The 6,764-nt window shown below is 43.4% G+C and overlaps 1 non-coding gene across 1 annotated transcript; it reads right to left on the minus strand.

Annotated features, from left to right (window-relative positions):
* Positions 1–2,267: 2,267 nt before the first annotated feature.
* On the minus strand, positions 2,268–2,431 carry LOC114009391 (U1 spliceosomal RNA). The gene has a single exon (XR_003550822.1). It is a non-coding gene; the product is annotated as a U1 spliceosomal RNA (small nuclear RNA).
* Positions 2,432–6,764: the final 4,333 nt, after the last annotated feature.

The following is a 6,764-nucleotide window of genomic DNA, read 5'->3' on the forward strand; positions in this document are numbered from 1 at the left end:
CAGGGACAATGTGGGAGGAGGATGGGTCATAACAGAGGGAGGGGGATGGGGAATCTAGGATGGCAAAACAAAAGGCAAGGTATGCAGGACACAAGAATTGGGAAATTATTTGCTGAAAACATATATGTTGACGTGCTTGATTGAGCCAATGCACAGTGTATTTTGGATGGAAAATTCATTTGTGTGTTGTGATGGGGAAAAAAATTATAATAAAAAATAAACTATAAAAAAAAGAGAGAGAAGAGGATAGAGAATGATAGCAAGTGAATAATAGAGAGTCAGGATGTTAGTGAGAAACATACGGTTTATTATCTGTTGATGATGACGTGTATAGTATTCTCAACTGGACTGGTCTGAGAAGTATTCCGTGATGGGTAAAGTCTTTTAACAAGCAAAATGAGAAATAGTGATTGACTGTTTTAAAAAATTATAATAATAATAATAACTATTGGGAAAAACATAGAAAAGACATTGAATGATAAAGCGGGGAGATTAATGTCTCTGTATTGACTGACATGCATGCCGTTCCCTTTTGAAAAAGCAATGGAAGTCAATGTAAAGTTATATGCAATCCAATGTAATATAAAGAAGATTATGATGATAATAAAAATAAAAATTAAAAAAAAGGTGATAAGAAAGGTGCAAACACAATTAATTAGAAGATAGTCATTACAAAAAATGCTATAAAAATAATTGGTTATATGCATCCATATTCTGCATCTGTCTCTATAGGTTAGATTTTTTTCCTTTAGTTTTTGTTTGTTTTTAAGGTTTTGCGATAGGGTGCATGCGTGTGCTGGAAGAGAGAGAGAAAGACAGTGAGAACTCACATCCTGGGGAACCAGCAGTTAGCATAATGGCTATGTCACTGGACTCCCACTGTAGTTGACCGCGGTTTGTGTCCTGGACCTGGTGGCTTAAAACTCACGCCGGGCATGGCATGTGTGCGTGCATGCCCAAGATCCTGAGAGGAAAATGGAGGAGAAGGGATTGCAGCGTGACCATCCCCCCTGCGGGGTGATTTCTCACTTTCTGTCTCTATGTCTCTCTGTCTGTCTGGCGAGCACATGCGCCCTATAGCGAAAATCTCTCCTAAAAAAAGAAATCACATCCTGGAGGGATGGCCACACCACAATCCCATACTCCTCTCAGGACTGTAGGCACACATGCACATATGTCCAGTGTGATTTTATTTTTAAGAATTTTATTTTTAAGTTTTTTTTTTTTTTTGGAGAGGTTTTTGCTATAGGGCACGTACACTCGTCAGACAGAGAGACAGAAAGCGAGAAATCCAGGGGGGATTGGCCACACCGCAATCAGGACAGGTGTACTCACCAGAGAGAGGGAAAGGGAGAAAGCAAAGCTGTCAGATCTAGGACTCCAGCTGGTTGGCCATGTGGGAGTCCAGCACTTGGCCAACCACCACACCACCTGTAGGCATGTTTTATAAATTTCAGATTTGCTAGTCTCTAATACTAACTTTATGAATGGACATTGCTCTTCATAGAACTATTACAAAAGCACAAGTCTACACACTTTTCCCTAAATTCTGCTTTGAAATTACAGGGGAGAAACCTTATTTTGGGTGTTGTTTCCTATCAGCACATCCTTATTGTACAAGGCAAATTTTGCCTGCTGTATAATCAGATGATCACACATCTATGCAACAACTCTGAAGTGCTTAGTATAAGGCCTAGTAAACTGAGCAGACCCCAGGTCACAGAGTTACCAGGGAGGATTTGGGGCCTGCAGATGGCGTGGTGGTCCAGGCATTCCCAAATGGCTGACCACAGTTTGAGTCCTGGACTTGGTGACTTGTTTTCTCACTTCCCCCTCTGTGTCTCTCTGGTCAGATTAAATGAAAAACCTTTAAAAAGGGTGGGGGGATTTCCCACAAGCTGCCGCTTGATAGATTAGTCTCTCATAACCTGCCGTTTGATAGATCTTGGCAATAACCCTGTATCTGATAGGCAAGAAAAAAAGCAATATTCTAGCAAATCCTCACGGAACAATTGCCCGATTTCGAGCAAGCTGTATTAACCAATTCCTAGGTTAGCGGCCACCCTAGACTTGTAACTCAATGAGCTCTCAGCAACTTGTTACAATGTTACTTATTAAAACTCACTGACAAGAAATGACCTATAACTACCTACCAAAAATTAACACACCGTTGTAAACCAAACCTGTATACACCTCTCCTTCTAAGAAAAAAAGGACCAACAAAGCCTGAAAACTGAGACTGTAAATCTTATTTTTGAACAAAGATGCAGGGGAAAGCGCGAACGCAGTCCCCCACTACCACAAATTATGCAGTCGAGTTTCCCACATTTGGGGAAATCGCAGGGGTCAGCACATCCGGAGTGCAATGGATAAGCCTCGCCCTGGGAAAACCACCTTCGTGATCATGGTATCTCCCCTGCCAGGTAAGTATGAGTTGTTCGGCTCCCGCGCCGCCCCAGCCTCACGCGCCTTACACTTTACACACACGGTAACTTTTCTTTGTGTCCCCATGACCCCTCTTAACTCTTACACACACCAGGTGGACTCAGGTACAACCAAAACTCCTGGAGTCACTCTTATAGCAAAGACAGTTCATCGCTTTCAATCAGAAAGTTCTGAAGCAGCAGCTCCGGCCTGCCTCATCTACATAGGCGACGCCCTGTCCGTGACGTCACACGTAGCCTCTTTTCCTCGCGCTCCAAAAAAAAGTTTGCATTTTTCCCTACCTTCCCTGTTCCCTGCTCGTAGGGACTGTAAGCGGAGCCCTGGGCCTGGTTTTTCCAAACTGGGAGGGTTTTTTCTTTTTCTTTATTTTTGTCTTTCATTTCTTTCTTTCTTTTTTTTTTTTTTTGCCTTGGAACGCTTAATCTGTGGACTTGGGGGGATCCTCTGGAAGGCAGCCTGCGGAAGCCCGTGCACCCATCTCCAAGTAATAGCTTTTACTGCGTAGAATAGAACATTTAGGGGTACACAGGAAACCGGTTATCTGCGTGATGCAGATTCCAATGTACATTTATCGCCATTCAATATCGGAAAGAAACCTTAATTATGAAGCTAGAATGCGCAGGTGACTGCAAACCAGCCATCCTTACTGATTTTACAACTCTTGATGTTCTACGGAGTCCAGTCTATGTGAATTCCAGGGACTTTTCTTTTAATACAAAAGTACGCTCCCCCAGCAAAGATGATTGGGTAGTTCCCAGGCGCAGGGACGGACTTGGCATCTCAACAGTCGTGTCTGCCTCAGTGCTGACTTTATTCCGCAAAGACAGGGGGAAAAATGAGCTAAATTTGACAGAAATGTCTGAAGAGATTTTGTAAAGTTTTATTTAATTACTTCAAGTCAGAGAGAGAGGGAGACAGGAACCCCGCCAGTGGCTTCCACCACTGCAGTTTCAACGTAGTAACGACTGCGCCGCAGAGGCTGGGCCCCAAGAAAATATGGTGCGTTTATAAAACCGAAATATTGCATCCAACTAGTGGGCATTTTAAAGGAACTAATTGTGGCGGGTAACATCGTTTCAGGCAGAAACGAAGGCAGTGGGATTTAATAATGGTTATAAGTGACGGGAAAGAAAGGAAATAATAAAACACTATTAGATCCTTGGGGAACCCTCAGTGCTGAAAATCTGAGGAATTCTCTCATACCCTTTTGAATCTGACATAACTTTTCTTCCTCCAAGATAGCCATTGGTGGATAAAGTTACTGCTTTTCATCTATTTTTACAAAGTGTAGATGTTCCTTAATATTCTAGAGATCATTAGATTTGATTACCATAGTAGTCAGAAGTGCTCATGTTGCTGATTTAATTCCTTATTTGTGATGACATAAACGTCTTCCCTCTCCTTTCTATAGTTTTGTCTGGAATTATTTATTTAATTTAATTAATTAATTAATTATGTTTATTTATTATTTTAATTTGACCAGAGAGAGAAAGGAAAGGGAGAACGCAAGCTGCCCAGGCCAGGACTCAAACTGTGATCAGCCATGTGGGAATCTAGCACCTTAACCACCACACCACTTGCCAGCCCTTTATAGTGTTTGTTTTCTTTTGCTTTTTTGTGCCATAGGGTGCATATGCTCACTAGAGAGAGACAGAGAAGGAAAGTGAGAAATCACCACCTAAGGGGGATGGTCATGCTACAATCTCTATCCACTCCCTTCTCGGGATTTTGGGCTTGCGCACACACACCCCACGTGACTGTTTAGCTGCAGGACCCAGAACTCAAACCATGGATGGCTGTTTGGGAATCCAGTGCCTTAATCACCATGCCACCTGCTAGCCTCTATAGTGGGTTTTTGTTTTTGTTTTTGTTTTTTTGGAGAGATTTTCGCGATAGGGTGCGAGCGCTCGCCAGACAGAGAGAGACAGAGAGACAGAAAATGAGAAATCACCCCCCAGGGGGGATGGTCACACCGCAACCCCTTCTCCTCCATTCTCCCCTCGGGATCTTGGGCATTCACGCACACGCGCCCGGCGCGAGTTTTAAGCCACCGGGTCTGGGACACGAACCGCGGTAGACTACGTGGGAGTCCAGCAACATAGCCATTACGCTAACTGCTAGTTCCCTATAGTGTGTTTTTTTAACAATTCTTAAAGAATATTATTTGAAATTCTTCACTTGTTTAAAAACCTGAGCATACCAATCAAACAACGCTGTCTACTACATGTTAGAAATTCCATTTTCTTTCTGTACCAAGAACCCCTGTAGGCGTAGCAATTTATTGAGATCATACTTATTGTAGATATGCCACTCTTGCAGATGTTGATAACTATTGGGCTCATAAGATTTTTTTAATTATTTATTTTATTTATTATTATGAGTTTTTTAAAGAATTATTTTACTTAACTTTATTTATTTATTTTAATTTGACCAAGAGGGACAGGGCGAGAGACAGAGAGAGGGAAAGTGAGAAAGCAAGCCACCAGGTCCAGGACTCGAATTGCGGTTGGCCATGTGGGAGTCCAGCGTCCTTAACCACCGTACTACCTGCTGGCCCCAATTATGATTATTTTTTAGTTTTCTATAGGGCACATATGCGCACCAGAGAGAGACAGACAGAAAAAGAGAGAGGGAAAGTAGGAAAGTAAGACACCAGGTCTGGGATGCAAACCATGATTGGTCATGTAGGAGTCCAACCCCTTAACCACCATGCCACCTGCCAACCCTGACTCTTAAGATTTTTACCACATATTAGGAAGACAAGATGTAAACAACTTTTCATTGCTGCATTCTCAAATATCAAGAAATACCCAAGCCTGGGGAACCAGCAGTTAGCATAATGGCTATGTCGCTGGACTCCCATGTAGTCGACCGCGGTTCACGTCCTGGACCTGGTGGCTTAGAACTCATGCCAGGCATGTGTGCGCGCGTGCCCAAGATCCCAAGAGGAGAATGGAGAAGAAGGGATTGCAGTGTGACCATCATCCCCGGGGGATGATTTCTCGCTTTCTGTCTCTATGTCTCTCTCTGTCTGGCGAGCACACGCGCCCTATAGTGAAAAACTTCTCCAAAAATAAAAATTTAAAAAAAGAAATACCAGAGTCCTCGGGATAATAGGTGATCAGAAAGAGTCACAGACTAGATTAGCTGTCATACACCACCAAAAAGGGAATGGGTCCCTGTCAGCCAGCAGGAAACAGAGATTGTTCCCGTCATAGCAGCAAAACTAGAACCCCACACTGAGGCCACTGAAGGGAGAAAATACTGATGCCGCCATGTGACGATGTGAGGACAAAATCTTGTCCAGTAACACTTCATAGTATGTAGAAGTCAAAGGCTTGATTTCTGCTCATGAGCGTCAACAGAAAAAGGGAATACAAGCCATTAGCTCTAAGGGTCCTGGTCTACACGAGATGACTGCCAGGTCTAAGGTCCTACGGGCTCTAATGATATGCCTAGGTGGGCTAGCTTTTATGGACATGGCCTTCTGCGACGAGCTGTCAAGAAATGACATACATACAGTTGTCTGCATGCTAGTTTGCCATCATATAGGATGGCACTATAGCGTGAATATGTCTCCCCAATTCACGTCTTGAGCCATCATATTGAGATTATGAGAATAAAAACTTGATCCAATTAATGTGGTGAAGGCTTGTGTCTTTGGACAAAGTTAGTGATTGGGGATTTGGGGTAGGGCCCCCATGACTCAGTATTAATGGGTTTATAAAGAGAGAGAGAATGAGAGAAAGAGATTGACATGGAAAACAGACCACGTTCTCTCTCCCCACTCCACAGATCCTCCATCCTCCCCGCTTCCACTGGCCATGGAGGAGCCAGCCTGGTGCCATTGCATGTCTTTGGACTTCCTAGCTACCAGAACTATGAGTAAAATAAATCTCTATTCTTCATAAATCACTCAGTCTCAGATATTTCTTTTTTTAAAAATAACTATTTTGTTTACCTATCATTTTTATTATTTCACATGAGATAGACAGGCAGAGAGAGAGGATGGGGGAGCAAGAAGCCAGGTCCGGGATTCAAACGCTGGTCAGCCATGTAGGGAATTCCAACGCCTTAACCAGCACGCCACCTGCTGGCCCCAGTCTCAGATATTTCTATAAACAATACCTAAGTGGTAGGGCCAGCAGAGTGGTTAAGGTGTTGGACTCCCACGTGGTTGACCGTGATTTGAGTCTCGGAAGACCTGGTGATGAAACTTATGCCAGGTGCAGGTGCATGTTTGCCCAAAATTCTGCAAGAATGGAGGAGAAGGGATTATGGTATGGCATCTCCCCTGGCGGGGGTGGGGGGGGGTGGAG

Source organism: Tupaia chinensis, unplaced genomic scaffold (assembly GCF_000334495.1).
Source record: "Tupaia chinensis unplaced genomic scaffold, TupChi_1.0 Scaffold000529_1, whole genome shotgun sequence".
NCBI classification, from domain to species: domain Eukaryota; kingdom Metazoa; phylum Chordata; class Mammalia; order Scandentia; family Tupaiidae; genus Tupaia; species Tupaia belangeri.